Source organism: Urocitellus parryii, chromosome 12, assembly GCF_045843805.1.
Source record: "Urocitellus parryii isolate mUroPar1 chromosome 12, mUroPar1.hap1, whole genome shotgun sequence".
Classification (NCBI taxonomy): domain Eukaryota; kingdom Metazoa; phylum Chordata; class Mammalia; order Rodentia; family Sciuridae; genus Urocitellus; species Urocitellus parryii.
In genome coordinates this window covers 83,326,026-83,353,783 of record NC_135542.1, presented here as the reverse complement: position 1 = coordinate 83,353,783, position 27,758 = coordinate 83,326,026, and the positions used below count along the sequence as shown (strand labels likewise).

Sequence of the window (27,758 nt, the reverse complement as noted above, 5' to 3'; positions counted from 1 at the left end):
CATGGGGTGTTACCAGAGGAGGGTCAAGTTGATGTCCAGATCCTTGGCATCAGGAACAAAGAATTGAGCAAGACACACGAGAGAAGCAGCTACAGCGTAGATTTATTGAAAGGGCAGTACGCTCTGTAAAACGAGGAGGCCTAGTAATGGGGGCCTTTACTTTATTTAGAGAATGGCTCAAGGCCCCAAGACCAGGAACCTGTTAGTTTTTATCTGCCTTTAGTAAGGGATTTCCAGAAGGGGTGATATTTGTTCTTACTCCCCTTCCCTTGGTCTTATTGATGCCCAGGGTGGGAGTTCCCATAACAACATGGGTGGTCTTAATCATGCCAAAGGTGGCAGTTCCCATAGCAATGTGGATGACCCAAGCAGTTACACAGTCCTGAGATCTGGCCCACATCTTGCCATATTCTCCCATCCTTTCATCCCTAACCTCCTGTCTCATTTTCCCCTGAGACGGGATCCTGAAATTCTTTGGTGGAAGCTGAGGGCTGTTTCCTTGTTTTCTGCTTCAGGCTGATGATAACTGTTGTCTACTTAATTGGGTAGGTACAATGAAACTCTTGCCCTATCTGATCAAGATGAAACAGCAGAATGCCCCTGGTATCTGAGATGTAGTGGGGTCAGGATAAGCAATAAGAGGTTGATATTGAGCCTATAGGACCATTTGGGCATGGATGGCCTGTAGTCTGGAAGAAACAAATTTAGTCCTTAACAGTTAAGTACTAAAAGAGAGAACTAGGAGAATGATTGTAAGAGGAACCATAGAAGGGAGTAGTGGGTAAGAAGCCAGGAATGGTCACCCCATACCCCTTATAATTATGCTCTGTGGGGTAAGGGGATGTGTGTGTGTGTGTGTGTGTGTGTGTGTGTGTGTATGTGTGTGTGTATACACAAACATATATACACACACTTTTTTGGTTCTTTTTAGTTATACATGACAGTAGAATGTATTTTGACATATTATACATACATGGAGTACAACTTCCCATTCTTCTGGTTGTACACGATGTGGAATTACATTGGTCATGTATTCATACATGAACATGGGAAAGTAATGTCTGTTTCGTTTCACTATCTTTCCTATTCCCATTCCTCCTCCCTTCCCTTTATTCCCTTTTGTCTAACCCAAAGTAATTCTATTCTTCCCTTGCCTCCTCCCCTATTGTGAGTTAGCATCCACATATCAGAGAGAACATTTGGCCTTTGTTTTGGGGGAGACTGGCTTATTTCACTTAGCACGATAGTCTCCTGTGGGAGACCAACCTTGCATGTGACCGAGTTAGCTCCCCTGCTGAGCGATGTGGCGTCAGGCACCCATGCTGCTAGACTGCCCCACTTTTCTAGGGTTCCAGTGACTGTGTCTTCCTGCCTGGGTGTGTCTTCCTACAGCCCCATGGGTGGAGCTACACTCACCTGTTCCTTTGTAATATAACCCCTTGCCCTGTTTAGGATACAATGTTCCATGGAAGTGCCTTGTGTGATCCCCTTCTCTTACAGTGCCCTTGGGTGTGGCCTACCTAGATGTCAGTCAACCTGCTGACAGTGGATATCATGAAGATAGACTCAGCCCCCTGAAACCTGACTCCTTGCCTCATTTGAATAGCTTCTCAATAAAAGGGGTCAGCATGTGCGCTCGCTTGCTCACTTGCGCTCTCTCTCTCTCTCTCTCTCTCTCTCTCTCTCTCTCTCTTCCTTCGGACCCTTAAGGTCAGAGGAGCCGTCACAGCTACCCCAAAGAAAAAAGTATTTGTGTCTCTTGTGTGTTATTTTATGCAGCCCAATCAGGATGTCGGGCATGGATGCATGTACAGAGGACCTCTGGGGCAGAGGCTGACCAATTGAAATGGTCCTAAATCCTTGAGATAATTTGATGAGTTGGGCTGTCTCAGGATCTGCCACAAGGTTCCTGGATTGGAAAGAAAGTCATCCATAGAGCATTTTATAGAGATTCAGGCTAGTCCTGGGTGCATTTTGAATTCTCATAAAAGTTATGGGTAATATGGTTACCCAGGTTTCAGAGTTTTCCTGGCACAGTTTTCCTAAGGTATGCTTTAGAGTTTGGTTTGCTCTTTCTACTGACAATTGTGGTCTCTAAGCAGAATGTAAATAATATTTGATTCCTAGAGCCTTGGTGATCCCCTGAGTGATCTGAGATATGAAAGAGGGTCTATTATTATTCTGTAAGTGATATCCCTAAAACTTTGAGGGAGGACTATCCATGTATATTGTTGTCTTTCTTGGTTAAAAGTGTTTTCCCTTTGGAAAGCAATGAGGTATTTGGATGCTGGTTCAGGGGGACTGAAGAGAAAGTGTCTGAGATCCAGCACAGTAAACCAGGTGGTGTCTCTTAGAGAGGTAAGGTATAAGGGTGAGCAACCAAGTGGTGTACAGGGACTACAGCCTAATTGACAAGTCTTAGATCTTACATCAGTCATTTGCTGCTGGATTTTAAGAGAAAAAAATGGGGTATTGCAGGGAGATTGGAAAGTCTAGGAAGTCCATACTGAACGAGCTCATCTGTGACAGGTTGCAATACATTCATTTAAGGGATATTGTTTTCTACTAGGGTAATAGTTGGGGTTATTTAAGGTTATTTGTCCCACGTGGTCATAAATTGCCCTTCCAAGCCTCCCATTATACCAGGACAATGAATTTACTTATAAGTCAGTGGTGCTCAGCATGGGAGTGTTATCCCTGGGTATGAGAATAGCTTAGGGTTTATATCCCAGTTGCATTCTGTTTTTCTATTATGTGTCTACCCAGGAGAGGGCTTGGGAAGCTAGGAACTAGAAACTCATACGTGAAAATTTTTGTACAAATTGACATGCTATAGAGTGATAAATTAGTTTTGTTTTTCCTATCTATGCCTCCCACCAGGGTGGCTTGGGAGGCTTTCCTGCAAAGTGGTTAGAACTCAGTCTAAAATAAATCGAATTGGCTTATCCACGATGTCCAAGGTTACTAGGGGCTCTTTGGAAGTGATGATGATATCCTTTGGTGGGGGTTTTGGCAATGGGTCTGGGTATCCTCCATTGTTCTTGGGCTCCATCTGTGCCACCTATGCAGTGAGTCTTGGCTGACTGGGTACCTTTTTTGGAATGAGGGCAGTCAATCTTTTCATGGCAGGAGTCATCAGAAGAGTTTTCCCATGTGACAAAGACCAGTCAGTGGTTTTGTGCAGTCTTTGGCCCCAGTGTCTGGTATTTTTGCATTTAATGCAAGAGAATTTTCTTGGGGCCTCTCCAGTTTTCTCTCGAGACAACTTATGTGTTCTGATGGCATTGCCAGTTATGGCTTCTGTAAGTTTGACTCACTGTCTTTCCTTAATCTGGTCCTTCTTACTTTCTCTGGATATTTGTTGTTATAACCCATAAAGGCAAAATCTAGTAGTTGGTTTCTATTAATCTGGAGTTCCATCTGGAGTTTTTGAAGTTTCCACCTAATATCTGGAGCTGAATGGCTGATGAGATTTTGACTAATAAAACAGTCCCTTCTCCAAAGAAGCAGGTCTATATTGGTATACTTTCAGAAAGCTTCCTCTAGCCAGTCTTAACAGGCTGTTAGATTTTCATGCTTTTCCTGGGTAATTCTTCTTAATCATAATTAACAGGCTTGTTTAGGTCTTTTTCCATTCCTGCCAAGAGGGCTTCTATCATCTGTGTCTGTTTTGTCATGCCTGCTTGATAGGGTTTTGTAGTCCCAGTTGGGGTCATTGGCTGGGCCAATTTCAGCCTTGGGGTAATTTCCAACTGGGGAGCGGGCGATGATTTAATCAGCTTCCCTGCAAGCTGTTTCAATAATTTGCTCTCTCTCCAGAGGGGTACAACACACTGTCGGAATAAGTGAGTGTTCCTCCAGGATAAGTCAAAGGACATCAACAAACTTGTCTGGGTTCTCAGAGTATTTTCCCAGGCTTTCTTTACATTGTTGGATGTCAATGACTGAGAAGGGGACCTGTACTCTTCATACTGTCTTTTTGGCCCTGGCCACTTCCCTAAGGAGCAGGTGGCCCTACTAGGAGTATGTTGTGAGCATAGGATATTCGGAGGAGAAGGCTGGTGAGCCATTTCTTCTGGTGAGTGATATGGAAGGGGTTGTTGGTGTTCCTTGAGAGACATGGGGGCAACTCAATAAAGGGTCATATTTGATGTAGGGGCAGAGGCTTCTCAGGATACTGGTAGATTTTTGTCTTTGCATAGTAAGGGGTTTTGGTATAGAGTCAGGAAGGCTTGGATGTATTGATTTTCTGATCATTTGCTTTGTCTTTTGAAAAACAGATCCAATTGATGGATAGTATAGTTTTAGCTATTGTTAATGGGCCACTATTTTAAATCTCCTAACTTACATTGGAGCCAAGTGGTATTGCAATAGAAGATGAGGTGTTTCTTCCTTAGGTCATCAGGATTGAAGAGGTCCCAGTGGTGGAGAATACAGCTGAGAGGGGATTCTTGTGGTATAGAAGTAGTTCCTCTCATGTTGTCTGTAAAAAAAAGGAAACCCTAAAGATCTAGGAACTAGATTCCAAAGAATCCCTTGGAGAAAAGAGGTATCTCTGGTTTAGACATTCCTGGGCATCCCTCTGAGGATCCTGGCTTAGGTGGCCATAGTGGACACCAGGGCCACTATTGAATGTTTCCTAGAGCATATTCCTTCTCTAATCCTATGAGTCCTTTCTGGCTCCTAAGTCCCTCATTGAGAAGATGGATGCCTCTGTAGACTGGCCTAACTGTAAAATACAGGAAGATAAGTGAATTTTAGTGCTGAAGCAAGGGTTAAGAAGCTGATACAAAGACCCCAGAAGAGTAAGGCCCAGTTTGTTTTTCTCTGGGGTGCTTTCTTTTTTAAAAATGTTTTATTTGTTCCTTTTAGTTATACATGACAGTAGAATATATTCTGACATACTATATATACATGGAGTATAACTTCCCATTTTTGTGGTTGTACATGATGTGGAGTAACACTGATCATGTATTCATATACAAACAAATGGAATTTATGTCAGATTCATTCCACTATTTTTCCTATTCCCATCCTCCCTCCATTCTCCCCACATCCCCCTGACAAATATGGTGAATCTCCACTCCTCCCTCTTCCCAGCCTATTGTGAGTCAGCATCTGCATATCAGAGAGAACATTCAGCCTTTGGTTTTTTGGATTGGCTTATTTCACTTAACATGATAGTCTCCAATCCCATCCATTTTCCTGGCAAATGCCATAATTTCATTCTTTAATCCATTCATCTTTTGAAGGACACTTAGGTTGGTTCCATAGCTTGGCTATTGTGAACTGAGCTGCTATAAACATTGATGTGGCCATGTCACTATAGTATGCTGATTTTAAGTCCTTTGGGCATATGCCAGGGAGTGGGATAACTGGGTCAAATGGTAGTTCCATTCCCAGTTTTCTGAGGAATCTCCATATTGTTTTCCAGAGTGGTTGCACCAATTTGCAATCCCACCAGCAAATGTTTGAGTGTACCTTTCCCCCCACATCTTTGCCAACACATTGTTACTTGTGTCTTGATAATTTCCATTCTTACCGGGGTGAGATGAAATCTCAGTATAATTTTAATTTGCATTTATTTAATTGATAGAGCTGTTGAACATTTTTTTTTTCACATATCTGTTGACCTATTTTATTTCTTCTTCTGTGAAGTGTCTGTTCAGTTCCTTTGCCCTTTTATTGATTGGATTATTTGACTTTTTTTTTTATGTGTGTTTTTTTGTGTTCTTTATATATTCTAGAGATTAATGCTTTATCTGAGGTGCAAGTAGCAAAGATTTTCTCCTGTTCTAAAGGCTCTCTGTTTATGTTCTTGATTGTTTCCTTTGCTGTGAAGAAGCTTTTAGTTTGATATCATCCCATTTATTGATTGTTGGTTTTACTTCTTATGCTTTAGTCTTGTTGAGGAATTCAGTTCCTAAGGTGACATGATGGAGATTCAGGCCTAGTTTTTCTTTCAGTAGGTGTAGGTTCTCTGGTCTAATGCATAGGTCCTTGATTCACTTTGAATTGAATTTTGTACAGGGTGAGAGGAGTTTAATTTCATTTTGTTACATATAAATTTCCAGTTTTCTCTAGAGTGCTTTCTTAACCTAAGGATGAGGTAGAATTTTTTTCCAAGGCTGGTGGTCAACATTAATGGTGGAAACTCCTGGAGTAGTGCCTGACTTTGGGCATCCTTATAACTACTTTCACAAGTCCAGTGAAATTTGGCCTCCTTACACAAAAGACTAAGAAACACCCAGCCTGCTTTATCAGCCAGGGACTGCTGGGATGTATTCCAGCAATCCAAATCCTGTTTCTACTTTTTCATCAAATTAAAATAAAAAAAGGAACAGCAATTTTCATCTGGTCTGGTCTGTGTTTTAGCACAGGAGAAAGAAACCACCTCAGCCAGTAGGCCCCAACTATCCAACAGAAATAGTGAGGTGCTAATAGTGCAAAAGGGCCAACCTGTCTCCAGGAGGAGGTCTTGAGCACCATTTCAGGAGAGGAGGAATTGGTAGTTTTGAAGTAGAGGCATGCAGGAGGCAAGAGAAGGAAGAGTATGGAACCAGGGATGGGCTTAATGCCCACAATAGAAAGGGAAGTCTGACATGATTTGCCCTGGATGGCCACAGGGGTAGTTGGATTTTTTTTTTTTTTTTTTAACTATGTGCCCATGATGGTGAGTTTAGTCTTGAGTCTGGCAAAGGCTAATTCTAACTGTGGCTCACAACTATGTTATCCTGTCATTGGAATTTTCAAGTGGTAGGCACCTTACTGGCTCTTAACTGCCCATATGGTGCCCACTGAAAATGTGGACTTAGATTACTGGGAGAAACAGGTTAAGTAATATTAATTGACACATGCATACAAAAGTAGCGAGAAAAAGTAGACCATCTGCCCCATTGGGCAAATGACAGTCGAACTCCCTTTTCCCTGGATCTTTGAGTCTTCCCAGAGAGTCACCCTGGGATATCACAATTATCCAGGGGATGGGGTCTTCCATCCAAGGGTCTATCAGAATCTCAGGTTCTCCAACCTATTGGGTAAATATTTTTCACTGTCTTTGAAAGAAGTGCCTTATGATTGTCCTCAGGGGAAACTGTCAATAGCTCCTCAGTCCCAGTGTGCTACTATTGGAGATTCTCTGCAATTTGTATTTGGGGTAAAAATGGGAGTTCATAACCCAATTGAGTCAAATGTATGAAAGATGATATATCATGAGCTTTGTAATGTTTTGAACAACCAATAAAAAACTATTAAAAAAAGAAAAACAGATAAAGCAGAACAGTGAGGGCTTCAGGGGGCTTACCTTCTATCTGGCATGCCAAAAATGTCACCGGAGGAGAGTCAAGTCAATGTCCAAGTTCTTAGGGTCTGGAACAAAGAATTGAGCAAGACACATAGGAGAAGCAGCTAGATTTATTGAAAGTCAAAGTGCATTCCTCAAAACAAGCAGCAAAGTGGGAATGGCTCAAGGATCCTAGAGCAGAAGCCCACTGTCTTATATTAGCCTTCACTACGGGATTTCCAGAAAGTGTGGCACTTGGCTTCATTCCACTTCCCTTGGTCCTATTGATGTCCAGAACCGGAGTTCCCATAGCAACATGGGTGGTCCTATTGAGCACAGGGCGGGGTGGGGGTTACCATAGCAACGGTGGGTGGTCCACTTGAACCCAAGCGTGTGTGTGTGTGTGTGTGTGTGTGTGTGTGTGTGTGTGTGTGTGTTCCCATAGCAACTATGGGTGGTCCTGTTGAGCCCAGGGCGGGAGTTCTCTTGGCAACGTGGGTGACGCAAGCAGGTACATCGTCCGGTGACCCGGCCGACATCTTGGCATATTCCGCCATCTTGTCATCCTTAACTTCCTGCTTCGGTGGGGGAAGGGACGTGGGGAAAAGTGGAGTTCAGCGAAGATTTTTGTCTTTACGTGTAGGACTATTAGAGGAGGCGTAGGGGAGCCTTGCGGGGTATTCCCCGCCCCGGGGGAACGCGGCTGCGCCCTCGGAGGGCGCGCCGGCCCGCGCCAAGGCCCCTCTCCGAGGCTGCGGCGCTCCCCCCGGCCCGGGCCGCGGTCCTCCCGCCCCGGCGGAGCCGCGCGGTGGATTGTGGGCTGGGGGCTGCGGCGGCCTCGCGGCAGCCTCCGGCACGGTCTCCCCGGACCCTGCCGGGCCGGGCCGGCGGGGTGAGGAGAAGCAGTGGAGCAGGGAGCAGAAGCGCCAGGGGCAGTGGTCGCTGCGCGGCGGCGGCGGCGGCGGCTCCCCTGGAGGCCGGGGATGTGGGAGAGGCGGTGGCAGCAGCGGCGGAGGCGGCGCTGCGGACCCGGGGGAAACTGCTGGCTGACAGGACACCCGGGAGAGACGTGAGGGAGCCGCCGCTGCCGCCTCTTACCCCTGAGCGGAGCTGGGCTCGAGAGGGCGACCCTGTGCTCCCCTGGCCCGCGGGCCAGCCGGCGCGAGGCGGAGGCGGGAAGCCGGGCTCGGCCCGGCCAGGCTCCGGGCGGCGGCGGCCGCGGAGCAGCAGCCTCGGCGCGACGTGGAGGGCTGGAGGCGGCGGCGATGCACTAGGCCTCTCTCTGGGGCGGCTGCCCGGGACCGCAGGTAGGTGTCGGGCCAGTCCCCCGCTGCTCACTGCGCTCCGGGGCCCTGGCTCACCCCGACCTACTGCGGAGAGAGGGACCGAGACCCCACCCCCCCTGTCTCCTTCCTGGCCCGAAGCGGACATAGTTTCGGTCACAAGTGACCGGCGCCGAAGCTTCCATTCTCCTCTCCGCTACCTTCTTTTCCTTGTCACTCTCCCTTTGGGATCCCGGCCCACTGCTCTGCTCCTCTGCTGTCGGCGGCCGCTGACGCCGGTCTCGCCCCTCGCCGGGATCCCGGCTCTGGAACTTCCATCACTCCTCTTGGATCCTGACCCCAAACTTTTCTTGTCTTCTTTCAGCCGGGCCCTTAACCCCTTTTGGAGCCTTTTGGGATAATTTTTATTAAATATTTTTCAATTTCCCCCCAGCTCTGGGAAAAACTAACCTAAAGAATAATTCGGTGTTTTGCAGTTAGGCAATTTAAGCTCGCAATAATTGGTTCAGTAGTTTTCTTCTGTTGTGCTTCCTTCTATATCTGCATGATACAAAGGTAGGCCATCCCTGTCCTCCCCTTGTCGTTTGGGAACTTTTGCCTGACCATTATAATTAGCTACTGCTCTGCCCATGTGTTGAGTTCAGGATGGTATTTTTAGAATTTTGGCCGACCAGAGTTGCAAAAAAATTTTTTTTGTTTTAAATTCTCTTTTAGCCAGCTTTATTTATTTATTTGTATTTTATAGAGGCTCCACTTTTGAAGAATTGTTCTAATTGGCTCTACTTCTGACTTGTCAAACCCAGGGCAGTCTTAAAAGTAAATGCTTACTTGGCAAATGATATCATATTAAATTATTTGTAGTATACAGATAATCATATTGTTATAACTTTAGCTGTAGATCTTGATGAACCTTCATTAATCTGATGGGGAGTTCTAATTGGGAAAGCACAAGTACCTTGAGAGCCTAATTGATTACTGAGCAGTTATGATAGAACAGATGGGATTTGTTTGACTCTATTTGTACTACAGTCAGAGTCTGATTTCCTAGAAATGGGTATTGGTGGTTCATAGTGATCATCATTGCTCCTGATAAGCTTAGACAGATCAATATATGTAATTGATAATTTTGGTTTTTGGTAGATGTTTGCAATTTTATTATTATTTGGCTATTTTAAAATCATATTCTGGTAATTTTAGAATCATTACATTACTAGTCCATTCACAATAAAACTGTAAAGACTATGCTTTGTTATTGATATTCATATATCTTGTTCCTGTAGAAGTATTGTTACTACTGCGTTTGACTTTCTGAAATGTTTTTCATTGTTTTCGAAATTGTCACTGGTAAGATCACCCAGTTTAAAGGAAAAGATGATTAAATTTGCATATAATTGTTTTCTTGAAAAGTTAAAATTTATTTCTGGATAAAATCATTAAATTTTTATGTCAGAATTGAAGTTAAATCTTATATAACCCATGAAATGGCAAACTGCAGAATTTGTTTTAATTACACTCCTTTTTCTATCAATAAAAGTTGATTAAAATTCCTTTTTTCTGCTCTTAGCTTTTTCTTCTTTTTTCCTTTTGGTCCTGGTGATTTATCCCAGGGCCTCACTCATGGTAGGCAAGTGCTCATAACTTTTTAAAAACAGCTTTTTTTTTTTTTTTGAGTTATAATTAACAACATTCCATAAATACCCTTGTGTAAAATGTATTTCAGTGGGTTTTAGCATATTTACTGAGTTCTCTGACCGGCACTATAATAGAATTTTAGAAGATTTTCATTACCCCAAAAAGCCTTGTACCCATTAGCAATTACTCCCCATTCGTCCATATTACCTGCAGCTCTAGGCAATCACTAATCTACTTTTTATCTCAATATTTGCCTAATGGCATTAACTCAGAATTTCTTGAAAAGTTATGCTTTTAAAATCAATTTACTTGTTTTATTTATTTGGGTCAGGGAATAAACAACTGGTCACCCGATATTTAAAGGGATATTGTAAACAACAGATATACTGTTTGGTTAACGTAAGTACAAAATTTGGAGAAAGAAAAAAGCATCAATGGCTTCAGTGACCTGAAGAGTTAGTTGTGTCCACCAGGGCTAAGTCAAAGTTAGAGGAGGAGTTTTGCCACTGAATATTAGGATATCAAGTTGGAAAAAGGCCTTAAAAGTTAATCAGCTTCTTCCTGCTTACTTCACAAATGATTGGCAGAGACCATATTAGGAAATCTAAAAGGTAGAAGCTTGAATCTCTAGGATGCTGGCTTAAGAACCGCAATGTGGCCCTGAAAAACAAGAAATGGGGAGTGTGGTTGGGGGTGCGTTGGTTGTTAGAATTGTTTAGATTCTCATGTGTATTTGACATTTTGCTAGCAGAGCTTGGAAAGAACTTGGACATTCTTCCAACTTTGAGGACAAGGGGGTGACTAAAGTATCTCTGTAAATGAAATGTTTTACCTAAGCACAGCAAATATATTATTTAGATAGCTTCTTGTATTGTTAACATTTTTTAAAATCCAAATTTTAAAAAGAACTATTTTCTAAAAATTGTAATTAACAAATGATTGTAGCCTTCCTTTTTCAAAGATCCAGAGGTCTCCAAGGGCAGTTTTGCTTTCCAAGGGACTTTTGACAGTGTGTGGAGACATTTTTGGTTGTTAGAACTGAGGAGGGTACTGTTGGCATGTAGCCAGAGGTGTTGCTAGCTATTGTACACTAGTAAAAGACATACCTCATCCACACAACAAAGAATTATCTGACTCAAAATGTCAATAGTACTATTATAAATCTGTTGTTTGTATGATTCTGGTAAAGACTGGAGATGGTGTTCATGACCCTCACCTGGTAGAAAAATACTCTCCACTTAACACTTGAAATTTTCTAGCAACTCTGCTGGGAGGGAAAAGTAAAAGGGAGTCTATTAATGACATAAAGAATATATATATTCTTTACTTTGTAGTTGTCTTCAAATCTGAAGATAAATACTTTTCCCTCCCTTAATATGCAGCTTTATATTACATAGATTTGAATTATATTGATAGTTTTGAATTATTGGTTATTGTTGCATATGTTTTTAAAATTTGAAATAAACATGGTGTATCTTTAGCCACCATGTCCACTTGCAGCTTCAACTGCCAAGAAAGAAGTTAGCTAAGTGTTTTGATTAATTAATATATTTATGCTTGTACATATATATGTTATGAATATCCAGAAAAGTTCACACTTTATACTCAAATCTCATCTTATTTTCCCATTAGGCAATTGGCATTTTGTGCTTAGCATTTTGAGTTCATTTGATTAAAATACATAAAGTTAATCTCTTTATAGTTTTGATTCTTATTTAATGTGTTTTTGTGTGTGTGGCTGGGGATTGATCCCAGGGCCTTGTGCACGTGAGGCAAGCACTTTACTAACTGAGTTATATCCCCAGCCCCCCTATTTAATGTTTTTAACAAGTTAGTGGTGAAAAATGATCCACAATTGGGACCATTTTTGCTACTTAGTATCCATTTGACCTTAGAGAAGTCACAATCTTTCTGATCCATGGTTTCTCATCTGTAAAATAATGGTAGTAATGATTCCCGTATTACAAGGTTATTATAAGAATTAAATGAGTTAATGTGTATTAAGATGCTATGTCAACTATAATAACTACATAAGTGTTAGTTAATTGTTCAGAAGTATCAAATTAGAAAGCAATATAGAAGTTGCCAAAGATGGGAATTGAGAGATAGCAAGGCTGAGAACCATGACTGATGACAGGCCCTAAGAAGAAGAGAAATACTAAGTATATATTTCCATCTATCTATAATAAATTTATAGAAGAATTAGTATATCACCATGTACAAGTACAAATTGACTTAATACAAGTACAAACTGACTTCCTTCAGTAGCCCTTGAGGTTTTCATTCTTACAGTATAATAACTGATTAATATAATGGTGAAATTAAGTTCAAGAAAGTGTTACCTTGGCAGGGCATGGTGGTGCACACCTGTAATCCCAGCAACTCAGGAGGCAGAGGCAGGAAGACTACAAGTTCAAAGCCAGCCTCAGCAATTTAGCAAGCCCTTGAGCAATTTAGAGAGACCCTGCTCAAAACTTAACAAAAGAGCTGGGGATGTGGTGCTGTGGTTAAGCACCTCTGGATTCATTCCCCAGTACCAAAAAAAAGTGTGTGTGTGTGTGGGGGGGGCGGCAGGGGGTTAACTTGTTTCAAAATATGTATTTGAGAAAACATTTTCATGTTTTTGAAATAAGTGTTTTATTTCAGATTTTCTTTTGGGAATTGACTTTTTACAAAAAAATTTACACTTTCCAAGAGTAAGCTATAGTTATTTAGATTACTTACTTTTTTGAGAATAATTCCTTTTGTCTGTATTTAGTATGCATAACTTCTTTTGCATTTGAAGGGTTATTTTGTAGCCAGTGATAATTGTTCCTTAAATGGGAGGGCTTAACTGAAGAAATAGGGGTTTTAAGCCTACTCATCATTTGTAAAATTCTCATCCTGTTCTAGGTTTGTTTCTTTTTCTATTATTTTCAACATCTTTTTATGCAGAGAGTTCTACCACGCGGCCTGCGCAGTGGTTTCATTAATGAGGTTCTAGGCATAAAGTTAGTTAGACGAGATCGAAATAAAAACACAAGACTCAATTACCTTAATTCTATTGCTAGGTCCGAGACGGCTCCCCTCTCTGGTTCGCTCCTCTAGCCGCCCAGCAGGGCAGCAAGGATTACTCAGGGCTAGCAGGAGAGAGAGAGCGAGCACCCTGGGGAGTAGCCTTTTATTAGGGAACCAGAGATTCAGGGGAGAATTCCATCCAATGAAGGTTGAGGGGGGGCTGCACTCCAAGGTCAGGGTCAGCGATTGGGTCCCCGGGGTCAGTGGTCAGGCACACCCCCACACGGATGGGCTCTCTCATCAGGAGAGGGACGGGAAAACTTCGACATGTGCCAAAGTGCCTCAGACCCTCAACGGGAGGCACCCGATCACGTGTGAGAATGGCGTCCCACATATTCCCCCTTTTTTGTCTTAAAAATGAGGCGGCGGTTCATTCTCTGGAGTTCCTGGATTCTTGATTGGAAGACTCGCCATCCTATAGTTACAATACAAAAGATAATTAACAGCAAAGAGAATAATCCAATAATGTACCAAGCGGAGTGTTTAAGAATATTTCCAGGGTTGAATCCATTTAACTCCTTCAATATTTGGTTAGCCAAAGAAGAAGGATCTGAAAAATCAGCTCTATTATTTTGAATGTCTTGGATATGGTGATGAAGTTCCAGAATATCCAAGCTATTATTATTATTTTGTCAAATACCTAATAAATGGTTTTTAACCTTCTCCCAATCCCAGAGAGAAGCATTGTACTTGGCAGCTGTAACACATACATACTTATAATTAGCATGGCATTTAAGCCTCTCCTTAAATTTTAAGGCTGAAAGTTCATTACCTATGTCTATAACAGTCGCCTCTAAGGCGTTTAATTTAGTCTCAATCCTTTCATCAATATTTACTTGATTACGCAGAGCCTTGGAAGTATTTTGAGCTAAATTATTAAGAAATTTTGTATGCTGAATATTTTGAGACAATGTCAGAGACGCAGAGACTGTTGAGGCAATAAATGAGACCAGTGCTAAGACACCAACAATTATGACTCCCATAGCACGTTTAGGTCTTGTTAGCTGAGCATGAATTTGCTGCAAGACTTGTAAACCAGCATCAGCATACCATGGCTCTGAAATATTAGCAGGTAATAAAACAAAAGAGGGCTGATGAAGTATCAGTACTCCTTTTCCTCCATTATACCTAGTAATACAGTTGGTTAGGTTGCACTTATTACAAGTAATAACATATCTGTCATCTATCCATTTAACTTTTACATTTCCAATAATTAAAACATAAGGAGATTGGACACAAGCTCTTAAGCCATAGCAAGATCCCTCTTTACAGTTCTTGCCGACAAATTTTGGTAAAGGCTTATCTGTAAAATGTAAATACTCTGAGGCAGCAATTAAGCGCCAAATATCTTTTTTAATACCTCCTTCACTATAAGTCAAAATATTACTGACAAATCCTGCAGGTGTCATAGCAGAATTTCTTCGTAATTGTCTTTTATCAATCTTTGGAGACCAGTCTAAAATATACCCACTATCTTTAGACACCTTATGTTGTACAGGAAAGGCATTTACACAATCCATCCATTTAGGAAAGGTGCCGATCTCAATTATAGAACTATTTGGACAGTGGGGTATCTGTGGAGGTTTTGCAGAAATGACTGGCTTGTTATGGGAAAGTCCCATTTTAATTACTGATCTAGTGTTAGGTTTTAAGTCCCCATAAATAGAATTATTTGTCAGTCTAGGTTTACCAATCGCTGTCTTTTCTTCAAATGATACTTTCAGACAGCCAGCATGTTTATCATGTGACCAACACAAAGGTAATTGGGCACTGTAGCCAGAATAATTAAATCTAGTCACATGATTGGGAGTAATATGAGTATCTGTAAATCCTCCCATCATGAATGAGTCATTAGTAAATACTGGAATAGATTCTCCAGTCCACACAGCTGGGTGTACCAGGGGTGGATCTGGGAAATATGTCCAGTAAGTGTCTACATGATTCCCTTTTACCTGACAGCCCAGTAGGGCAATTATTGTCGCTACCATCAAGACTGGGGTTCTGTTCTTTCCTAGGCGTCGAAGTATTTGGGAAGCCTGGGTTGTTAGCTTCTTTACGTCTTTCCACGAAATCAGCTTTTCGACTGGTTCAATCTGGTCTTTCTTCATCCTTTTCCGAAATCTCCTCCTTCTGGGTAGTGGCTCCTCTGGGTCGATCCTCAGTCTCTTGAATCTGGGTTCTATCTCCTCCATGTCTGATAGCACGTTCAGGCACCCAAATAGGATGGAAAGAGCCTTCTGGGAAGATACAAGCATGGCCTTTTCCCCACATTATTACCGGATCTGGACCCTTCCACTGACCAGTCTGTAAGTCTTTCCACAGAACTCTGCCTAAAGGGCCTGTTACTGAAGGAGACATTTGTCTCTCAGCAGCAGTGTGACCTTCTGCATCACAGTTTAAAAAATTTAAAACAAACAAGGCATAATTAAGGCTATTTTGGGGAGTGACAATCCTATTCCCCCCTTTTAATTTTTGTAATTGAAGCTTAATAGATAAATGAGTTCGTTTTACAATGGCTTGACCTTGGGGGTTATAAGGAATTTTTGTTTTATGATTGATTTGAAACTCTTGGCAAAATTGTTGAAAAGAAGAGCTTACGTAAGCTGGAGCATTATCTGTTTTAATCTGTATAGGGCATCTTAAAACGGAAAAAGTTGTTAAGTAATGAGAAATTACATGTTGAGCATTTTTCTTAGTATGTGCTGTGGCAAAAATAAATCTAGAATAAGTGTCCACTATGACATGCACATAACATTGCTTACCAAATTGAGGAATATGAGTTACATCTATTTGTCATATCTGATTTGGTTTTAATCCATGGGGATTTACCCCTGATGGCAGAGATGGAGTGTGAATAACACACTTTGGGCATTGGCTTACAATCTGACGAGCTTGTTCTCTGGTAATACTAAATTTTTTACGTAAGCTAGAAGCATTTTGATGGTGTAAGGAATGGGAAGCTAGTGCACAGTCATATGAAGACATCTGTTGACAAAAAGCTACTAACTTATCAATTTTGTCATTACCTGAAACTAGAGGTCCAGGAAGATTAGTATGGGCTCGAATGTGTCCTATGAAACATGGGTACTTTCGCATTAGCACTGTCTTTTGTAAATTATGAAATAATTTAAATAACTCCTGTGATGAAGTAAACCCAATCATTGAAGTTTCAATATTTTTGGTAACTTTGACTGTATATAAGCTGTCAGAATAAATATTAATAGGCTCATTTGAAAAGTAATCTAAGGCACAGATCAGAGCTTGAAGCTCTGCTCTTTGGGCAGAAGTATAAGAAGTTTGTATCACCTCTGTGTGAACACGACTGAAAAAACCTGCCTTACCGGAGTTAGAACCATCTGTGAACATCGATAAAGCTCCCTCTATTGGGTGAGCTCTTACAATTTTTGGAAAAATTAGTGATGTTAATGATGTAAATTGTATAATCTTATCACGAGGATAATGGCTATCTATCTGTCCAGGGAAATCAGCAAAAGCTATTTGCCAATAGTTAGAAGTTTGAAAAAGCCAGTTAGTTTGTTGAGCAGAAAATGGAATAATTATGATATCAGGCTCAGATCCAATTAATTGTAAAATCTTAGTTCTACCTTTAATTACTAATTGAGCTATAGAATCATGAAAAGGAATTAATGTTTTTTGAGGAGAGTGGGATAAATAAATCCACTCAATAACTCCTAATCTTTGTCATATGGCTCCTGTTGGGGTATGTTTAGTTGGAAATATTAATAAATACACTATTTCTTTAGGATCTATTTTAGTAAGCTGTGCATTTTTAATTGCAACTTCAACCTTTTTTAAGGCTGTCTTAGCTTCCAAAGTTAGCTGACGTGGAGAGGTTGGAGAAGGATTTCCTTGTAATATCTGAAATAAAGGACTTAACTTAGAAGTAGTTAGTTTTAAGGATGGCCTTAGCCAATTAATATCTCCCAATAATTTTTGAAAATCATTAAGGGTACGTAACTCCTTAACTCTTATCTGAAGATTTTGAGGACGGATTGTACGTCCTTGAATTATCTGGCCTAAATATTGAAAAGGAGACACCTTTTGAATTTTTTGAGGAGCTATACATAAACCCATTGTTGTAAGTGAAGCCTCTAACTGAGTAAAAATTTTTGAAAGTGTCTCTGGATTAGCATGAGCCAATAATATATCATCTATAAAATGAATAATATATGCATCAGGAAAGCTATTTTTTATGGGATCTATTGTCTGATCAACGTACTTTTGACACAGTGTAGGACTATTACGCATTCCCTGAGGAAGAACCTTCCAGCAATATCTCTTAACAGGTTCCTTAAAATTAATTGCTGGGACAGTGAAAGCAAACCTTTCACAATCTTCAGGATGCAACCTTATAGAGAAAAAGCAGTCTTTTAAATCTATTACCATCAAGCTATAATCTAAGGGAATGGCTGTGGGGGAGGGAAGTCCTGGCTGTAATGATCCCATAGGCTGAATTGCATGATTTATTGCCCTTAAATCCTGTAGTAATCTCCAATTTCCTGACTTTTTCCTAATAACAAAAATAGGTGTGTTCCAAGGACTAAGCGTTGGTTCAATATGACCAGCCTGAAATTGTTCCTCAACTAATCTATGAATTATTTTAAGTTTTTCCCCTGAGATGGGCCACTGAGAAATTCATATAGGCTCCTCTGTGAGCCACGTGATTTTTTCAGCTGTCTTAGGGATCGGGGAAGTGCTCAGGGCCCCTAGTAAAAATTTTGGTTTGGAGCAATTACTAATCTTTGTCGTGGAGACTGGCTTGTAAACAGATACTCTTCCTGAAAGGTCTCCCTATCATCTCTAGGAAAATACCTCTGATTGACTTCCTCAACTGACCTTATAGAATTTGGAGTAACTAATAATAATCCCATTTTGGTTAAAATATCTCTTCCCCATAGGTTAGTTGGTAAAGACTCTAACACATAAGGCTTAAATACTCCACTGTTCCCATCAGAATCTTCCCAATGGAGATAGTTGGCACTTTGAGCAGGCTGTGAAACCTGTCCTATTCCCTCTAGGTTAGCTGGTGCTACATGCAAAGGCCAGTTTCTAGGCCAAAACCGACTAGACAATACCGAAATATCGGCTCCTGTGTCGATTATTCCTAGAAAATTTTTATTATTAATTCTAAGTTTTAATAAAGGGCGTTCTTGTCTTACTAACTGTGACCAATATACTCTGTCTGGCTGCTTAGAAACTGAATCTGCCGGCAGGTGCCTTTCAGAGACACAAGGCAATAATATTAATTGGACAAAAGTATCCTTTGGGGTGAGTCTTAGGGGATAATTGGCTTTTACAGTAACATATAGCTGTTTTTTAAATCCTGAATCTATCACACCAGGTATTACCTCAATGGCTCCCTTCAAATTATTCCGTCCCAAAATTAAACCTACAGTATTATCAGGAAGCGGCCCGAAAATTCCAGTAGGAATTTGTTCTGGCCCCGTTTTAGGATTTAACTCAACTGTCCTTGAAGGTCCTAAGAAAACTGTCTGTGATTTCTGTCCCTGTCCCGGTAAAAATTGCGGACTGTTCTGGTCGGCGCCAGTGACGTCACACTGTGCGATCTTCCCTGGAATTCCCCATATTGTTGCTCGGCTCCCGCTAGGAGGGAATGATGGCGGCGAGAAGGCGGGCTCATCCGCGCCATTTGAATCCTCCGCATGGCGTTGCGAGTTTAAGTTCACATTTTGAACCTTTGGCTTGGCCCTTAGTGCCTTTGTTTTTAAAGGGCTTAAGGGAAAGGGAATTAACTTAGCCTCAGGCTGATTCTCCATTTGAATAGACCTAACAGCTCGTTGAATGCCTTTTAAAAGGTCCTCAGGGGGCCGTGAATTTTGGCCCATATATTTAAAAAGACAAACTTCTAGAGCTGTCCATGTTTTCTGTATATTTTCAATGCCTCCAGGTAATTCATTAGAAATACAAACTCTCTGTAACTTCCTTCCTAATTTCTCCCAAGTAAGTAAATTTGGAGATTCCTGTTCGCAAAACCAAGGACAATATTTACCTACAATCTTTAAAAATTGTAATAACTGAGTTTTCTTAATCTGTTTCCCTTTCTGATTAATTATACTGTCTAAAATAGTCAGGTACATTTCCTTATCAGAAGAAGTTGAATTTCCCATTTTAATTAATTTAACGTCTCTTTCCTTCAATAACTCCAGGTACTTTTGTGACCCAATGTCACTTTTTCCTTTATCTTTATCTTTTTCCTTTATTTCTTTATTTCCTTTTTCCTTGTCCTTATATCTTTTTTCCTTATCTTTATAGCGCGCTCCCACTCAATCTAACTAATCTAGAATGCCCCACGTTGGGCGCCAAATCTACCACGCGGCCTGCGCAGTGGTTTCATTAATGAGGTTCTAGGCATAAAGTTAGTTAGACGAGATCGAAATAAAAACACAAGACTCAATTACCTTAATTCTATTGCTAGGTCCGAGACGGCTCCCCTCTCTGGTTCGCTCCTCTAGCCGCCCAGCAGGGCAGCAAGGATTACTCAGGGCTAGCAGGAGAGAGAGAGCGAGCACCCTGGGGAGTAGCCTTTTATTAGGGAACCAGAGATTCAGGGGAGAATTCCATCCAATGAAGGTTGAGGGGGGGCTGCACTCCAAGGTCAGGGTCAGCGATTGGGTCCCCGGGGTCAGTGGTCAGGCACACCCCCACACGGATGGGCTCTCTCATCAGGAGAGGGACGGGAAAACTTCGACATGTGCCAAAGTGCCTCAGACCCTCAACGGGAGGCACCCGATCACGTGTGAGAATGGCGTCCCACAGAGAGTTACTTTGATTTTTCTATATATCTAGTAGTCCATTGTGCTTAGCATTTTAGTTCATTTGATTAAAATACATAAAGTTAATCTCTTATAAAGTTTTGTTAGCTGGTCAACTTTCCTTAATCATACAAAAGTAAGGTATGGAAGTAGATGAAGCTCTAACTAGTCAGTATGATTTTTCAGGGGGTAGCTTAAAGGTTATTAGCAGTAATATTCAGAGTAAGCCATGTGGTAGTATTAGTAAGAATATTTCTTAATACAATGGACTTTAAAAATTGAATTTTAGTAAATAGAATTAAATTTTCATAGCAAAAAAAATAATTATGTGAATTTGGATAATTTTGCATTCAAACAGTTGACTTTTTTTAACTCAAAGGACACTTAAGGAGCAGGTGTTTGCGTATGAATATTATGGCGATGCATGATATTTTATGAATTTCTTTTATAGAGTGAATGAAGTATGATTTTGAAATCATAAAAATTATGTCAAGAAAGTTCATGCCCTAGACATCTTTATTTACTTATTTGCAATTTGATTAAACTGAAGAAGAACAGGAGGCGGATTGTAAAGGGAGTTTATGCCAGAGATTTTAGACCTGATGAGAGTAACTTAAACAAATGTGAATTTTAGAGAAAGTGATTTTGAAGGATTAAGAAAGAACTTTTGGTACAAGACTCTCACAACAGTAATCTTCAAATAAAGTCCTTAATTGTAGTAGTGGCAATTGGAATGGAGATTTAAGGGAAGGATTTGTGGTATGTTTGGAGGTAGAATCTGTAGGCCTATCTGACTCGGTATAGAAATTGAAGAATATGAAGATGTGAGGGAGTCACATTGGCTCTATGGTTCCTAGTTTGGGAAATACATAGATGGTGTTGCTGTTAATTAAGTTAGAGAAGATATCAAATTTTGGCAGCTGGAGAAGGTGAATAAAGATGGCAGATAATGAGTTTTAAGTTTTATATATCCTGAATTTTAGATATTTATGAAACATGTAGTTAAAGGTGCCCAGTATATGCAGTTATAAATTGGAATGTGGGACACCGAAGAGATTATGACTGGAGAAACATCTGAAATTTTAGTTTTCTCCCTCTCCTCTAACATTGAGTTCAAGGTTTTTTGTGTTTGTGTGTGTGTGTGTGTGTGTGTGTGTGTGTGTGTGTGTTGCTGGGAATTTAACCCAGGGCCCTGTGCATATAAGGCAAGCACTCTACCAACTGAGCTATATCCTCAGTTCAAGTTCAATTTTAATGTATCTTTCACCTAGATGATTGCAAATTTCCTATCTGGTCTTCTAGTCTTGGTACATCTGCTGTGCTATTGTCAGTGGCCTTTATAAAGGGTAAATCTGATTATATCATTCCTCTGCTTAAATTATTTGTAACTTTCATCATCCTGATGAAATACATATTCCTTATTCCTTTAACAGTTTTATAAATTCCTTTAAGTTCTTTTTCCAAATTACCTTTCTAGCCTTGATGACTCACTGCAACTTATCTCATCCTCCACGAATATAATTTTCTCAGGCATATTGAATTATTTGTGGTTTCTGATAACATGTTTTGTTATGGTTTGTATCTTAAATGTTCCCCAAGAGAGCTCATATGTTGAAGGTTTCATCCTCAGCTGATGGAGCTATTGGGAAGTGGTGGAAAATTTAGAAGTTGAGGCCTAGTCAGAGGAAGTAGGTCATTGGGGATGAGCCCTTGAAAGAAAGCTGTGTTGGGACACTGACTCCTTCTTCTTATCATTCTCTTTGCTTCCTGGCTGCCATGAAGTTAGCAGCTTTACTTCACCATGAGTGTCCTGCCATGATGTTCTTCCTCACCACAGACCCAAAGCAATGGGGTCAAGTGGACATGGGCTGAAACTATGAGCCAAAATAGACCCACTGCCTCCCTCTCTTTGTGAATTTCCTCCTTTGAAAAGTAGAGGCCATTTGTTCCTGAGTATTCTCCACATTCTGAATTGATCTCTTTCCTTACAGTTAGATTCTGTGAGACATTTCTGGCAAGACTGCCACAAAGATGATGTGTGACCCTCCTACTGTATTATAGTATGTATCAACAGGCACTTCATATCAGGCTGCCCCTGTATTGGTAATGCACACTTGGTCATTTGGTAAAGGTGGAGCCTGACAATTCTGTATTGTTTAATAAATAAATAATAGGGTGATGCTTAATGGCGATGTAGATATTCTGTGCCCTAATCTTATTTTCTTTTTGGTAATGCTGGGGATTGAATGCAGGGCCTTTGAACCTGCTAGGGAAGCGCACTACTGTTGAACTGTGTTCTTAGGCCTCAACAGCTTTTTAACCAATGGTTTTGGCATACACTAATGGTCCTTGCTTAAATAAAGTGCTACCTTGGAGGATTACAAATGGTTGTTTTCTAACTTTTCCATCCTTCTACATTTATTGCCTTTATTGACTTTTGAGAGATTTGAGGTCAGGTTAGATGAAAATTGAATATAGGCCATTGAGTTTAGAAATCAGGCCATTACCAACCTTTTTCTGAACCAGGCCTGGAGTTGGAAGACATTGCTAAGGAGATAGAGAAAATAAAGGTTTGCTAATGAAGGGGATGAAGAATTCTCACTGAAGGAAGTAGGGTTCAAGGAAAGAAGTTTAATTTGATACTTCTTTGTTGTTGTTGTTTGTTTGGTTGATGAAGATATTGAAGATAGGAGAGTCAGGGAATAATTAATAGAATAAGGTCCCAGATGAAATGGGAAGATGTGAGGTTAAGAACAGCCAGTTAACTCTGAAAAGAGTAGACACCTATATTCTGCTTCAAAGGAGTTTTGTATAGATGAGAATTAGGTATATTTGGATATGAGGAGGGTCATCTGAAAACTCTTTTTAAACAGTTACTTTTGAGCATAGAATTGATGGAGGTTGGCTAGGGAACACAAAGAAGGTGGTAAAAATGTTACATATACTGTGGGGAATGGGAAAGGGAAAGGGAAATGTTTCAAGATAAGTGAAAGGATTGAAAGAGAGTCTGTTGAAGTAATTGACCATGGGATTCAGGCTAAGTAGAGAAGTTAGTAAGGCAGAAGTGAGCTAAGACCCAAATAATGGAGAGGAATGCAGAGGTAATGCCAAACTAATTGATGAACATTGTTACTTTTTTCTTAAAACTAACATTTATTTCTATTCTTGAGCCACTTACTGACTTAATGCAGATGCGTCTAGCTATTTTGCTTTATTTTTCCTAAAATGAAAATTCCTTGAAAGCATTATATTTATTCTTACTTAGCATTTATTGAGTACTTAGATTATTTGAAGACCTTGCCCATTAGAGATCGGGTATAAAACATATATAATTAATAAGGATAGACTGTTAACACTAGATTATTTCTATTTTGAAAGGAAGAAAGGTAGAGCGGTTCCCAAACTGTATAAATCCAAGTGTTGTTTTATCTTTGTGAAAATATTAATACATGATTTCTTTTAGCAATTATTTTCAAAGCAGAACAGAGTATACAGATTTTAACTTTAGTTTTGTATAGACATTTTAATAACTGTCTAACGGTTTATATATTTGAAATGTATATATTCTTCACTTCCCACTTTGTCTCCATTATCTCATTACAAACAGACATGTTATAAATGATTATTTATAAGTCAATTTGGAATTCAGAATGTTTTCGGTTGAAAGCACTAAGTTGATGGCCTGTAGTAGCCCTTTTATCCCACATTCTAGATGAATAATTATCCCTTTGCTAAGAAAGTATAGTAAGTTACACTGATGAAAATATATAGTACCCTTTCCCTTAAAAAGAGTTTTTTCAGTAGTATAAGTCTTATAAAATGCTTTATCACAGTTAGATGTTAATTCTTCCTGTCATTTAATAGAAGACATAAGTAATATGCTAGTATAGTTATGTTACTATAGTAAGGTTAGGTTAGTGATATTAGTAATTGATCTGATAAGGGGGGAAAGAAGGAAAAAGAACTAGGAGTCTAATGGGTGGAAGGCAATAGTGAAATAATTTAGATTTTTTTAATTGGAGAAGCCATGTGGTACAGAAACAGGAGTGGAATTTTGAATCAGAAAATCTGAATTCAAATCCTATCTTCATAACTATCTAAGTGTTCTGAAGCCAAGTTAGTCTTCAGTCTATTTCTTCATCTATTTGATGTAAATGGTTGAATCACTCATGGATTGGGTCATTGTTTTGAAGACCAACAAACCAATCTGAATGGAATCGAGAGATTATGAACTATATAGTGTTTAGTGTAATTCTTACTCTTGTCTTCATGGTGCTCCCTTCTCTATCATCCTTCCTTCTTTCACTGATAATGTATTTTCACTGCACTCTTGATTATAACTTCAGAGGACATTAGAATTAGTCATGGGATTGAAGCAATCTCCAGTTTTACCTAAATTCCAACTGGTCTTCCCTGCCTGCTCATGCAATAGATGAGGGCACTGGGCATAGGACTAGGATGAAGCAACTAGCTCTTCTAGGTCAGTTTGCATATTTTCTCACTGTTGCCTGACAAAAGTCCTTTGTTTCTCTAGATGGAGCACAAAGCTAAGGTGCCTTGTAGTTCCTAGGCTTGGTATTCTTTTTTTTTTTTTTTTTTCCCTCTACCTTTCCTTTTCTGGCTTTATCATCACTTTTCAGTACCCCTGCCACCATCCCCAGCCACATTCCTTGTCACAGGTGCAGGCACTGTTCTATGCTTTTCTTATAATAAATTTTGTCTGCACATATTGATTTGCTGCTTCCTGTTTTCCTTTTTCTTCCTCTTCGGGACTAGGACTAAACAAACAAACTTAAAAAAAGCGGGGATGGGGGGTGGGGGGGGTGGCCGGCGGAGAGGGACACTCCAAAAAAGGCAGCTCAGGATCCTAAAGATAAAATTATGATTTTAAAAGTTTGGCATAGTCCAAATGTTAATCCTAGATATTTGTAATAATAATAGTAATTGCAATTGTTTGTTGTCTAATATGTGCTAAATATTATGCCATGAGCTTACTTAAGTTTTTTCATTTAACTCTTACAACATTCCTATGAGAAAGATGTTGCTGGTGTTCCATTATACAAATGAGGAAACTGAGACATATGAAGGTTTAAAAGTTTTCAAAAGTCATACAACTAATAAATGACAGAGATTTAACTACCTATAGATAGTATTCCTAAGCAGTATATTATATTATGCTTTAAGAAAGCATAGAACAAAATTTTAGAAATACAAGTAATGTTATACCAACAAAAATATATTTTAGACATAGAGGTTTTATTTTATTTTGAAAATATGTAGACTTACATGAGACATTATTATTGGCTTCTGTGTCCTTACCTTCTTTCCATAGTATTTATTCATTTGTTCATTCTGTGAACATTCATGCAGTTTATTGAATGTTTAGACTCTGTTGGCTATAGTATAGGACAGTAGACGACGTAAGTATTAAGTTTACAATATATTGGGGGAAATGGGGAACAAGCAGATAAATAAATCACTTTTAATTTGAGAAAGTACTATAAACTTAATACTTATGTCATTATAGTATAAACTATAATGCTTGTGATAGAAAATAGTGTGGGGGGTGTTTTGGGTTGTGGGGAATGAAGGGAGAGAAATGCTTAGAAATAGTAGTAAGGAAAGACTGGTTCTAGGCAGAGCTATAACCACTGTCAACATTTTGTTGTATATTTTTCTGTATATTGTTATAATTTTTTTAGCAAAATGAGATTGTACTATGTGTTCTGTTTTATTATGTTATGGTTGAGTCTCTTGAACAATGGCTGAACATTGTATTTTAATTTCCTCACCTTATATTCTAGTCCAACCTCTGCAGTCTGGCTTTCATAACTGGAGTTGACATTGTTTTCTGATACGACTGATAACTTCCTAATTGCCAAATTTGAAGGAGGTTTTTCTTTCCTTATTATTTTATTTGCACATTCTAGATGGATATTTCTCTCCTGCTTTTCCTCCCACTCTTATGAATGTTTCTTCTATTACAAACTTTTTTTTTTTTTTTTTGGTGCTGGGGATTGAACCCAGGGCTTTTTACATGCTGTGCATATGTTTGCTCTACCACTGAGCTACATCCCTCCAACAATACAGATTTTTATCTATCCCCCACCCCCTTTCTCTCTTTTTTGCAGTACTGGGATTTGATGGGGCTTTCTACATGCTAGGCAAGCATTCCAACACTAAGCTACCTCTCCAGTCCTTGATGTATCTTTCTTTCATTTCTTTCTTCAGAAATGTTGGGAGTCTTTTTAGGTTCTGTATTTGGTCCTATTCTCTTATTAATACACTCCCAGAATGATGTATTTGGCACCAAAATTTTACAGTATATAATGACTTACTACAATCTTGTAGATAAAGTCCAAACTTATTTGTAAAGTATTACCCAGTTTAAGCTTAACCTTCACAAATATTTGCTCTAAGGATTCATATCAGCATGTCCAGTCAGTCCATATGTCCACCCACAAAGGGAATAACAGTGGTATCCTTCATTTAGCTCATCCTTGTGATGTAACATAGTATCCATGAGTAGTTAAGTGGGCTTACAGATTTTGTTATCTAGTTTTAACTAAAGGGAAAACTTGAATGAAAGGTATTACTAATAATAGGAGTACAAGTAAATAAAGTGCAAAGCTAGGTTTTCTTCCTACCTATAGGCTTCAGTAGCTATATGTGTTAGTTCTTAATAGTTGTCTAATTTTGCTGTGTGGTTGGACTTTTTAAAAACATTTTTTAGTTATAGATGGACACAATACCTTTATTTTATTTAATTATTTTTATGTGGTGCTGAGGATCGAACCCAGTGCCTCACATGTGTAGGCAAGCGCTCTACCACTGAGCCAAAGTGGTAGAGCCCTAGATTTGTTTTTTAGCAGCAATAAAAAAATGTTCTAAGGGCTAGAGTTGTGGCTCAGCGGTCGAGTGCTCACGCATGTGAGGCCCTGGGTTCGATCCTCAGCACCACATAAAAATAAATAAATAAAATAAAGGTATTGTGTCCAACTACAACTAAAAAAAGATTTTTAAAAAAAGTTCCAAATTTTCTGATCTTTTGAGAGACAACATGTGGACTAACAATAGAATTTAGCCAAAGAAATGGGTAAACAAAGAACAGTGCACTTACTCTGTTCCTTCCAAGCATTTTATGTTTTATTTACTTTTTTAAGAAATAGGATCTCACTATGTTGTTGAGGCTTTCCCCAAACTCCTGAGCTCAGGTGATCCTCCCATCTCAGTCTCTCCATACTTGGAGAATTGTGTGCCATTATGCCCAGTTTAATTTAAACAATGAGTGAGAAAATAGTTAATTTTCTAAAGGCACTATGCTGTGAATGTATTTTGAAAATGGATGTTTGGAAATTTTAATCATTATGTGATTTTGTTCCTAAAAGTATGAACTTTTAAAAATAAAACAAACAAAATTTTCTAATCTATTAAACATACTCCAGATGATGGGTTTAGAAATTGTAATCAGTGATGGGCTGGGGTTTTAGCTCAGTGGTAGAGTTCACCTCGCACTGTGGGACACTGGGTTTGATCCTCAGCACCACATAAAAATAAAATAAAGGTATTGTGTCCATCTACAACTAAAAAAAAAATTAAAAAAAAGAAATTGTTAGCAGTGATATGGTGTTGTATTTTTTCCATTTGGTTTCATATACACGTATGTGATACTTTTTTTTTTTTTACCTACAGTAGGCTTTAAACCCAGGC

General features: G+C 39.6%; 1 protein-coding gene across 2 annotated transcripts in view; it reads left to right on the top strand.

Annotated features, from left to right (window-relative positions):
• Nucleotides 1-8,515: 8,515 nt before the first annotated feature.
• The window catches only part of Vps54 (VPS54 subunit of GARP complex), an 88,584-nt gene continuing 69,341 nt past the window's right edge, over nucleotides 8,516-27,758 (top strand). For both annotated transcript variants that reach the window (XM_077791890.1, XM_077791889.1), the window contains exon 1: nucleotides 8,516-8,589. The gene's annotated coding sequence lies outside the window, so the exon portion shown is untranslated. The remainder of the gene's footprint in view (nucleotides 8,590-27,758) is intronic.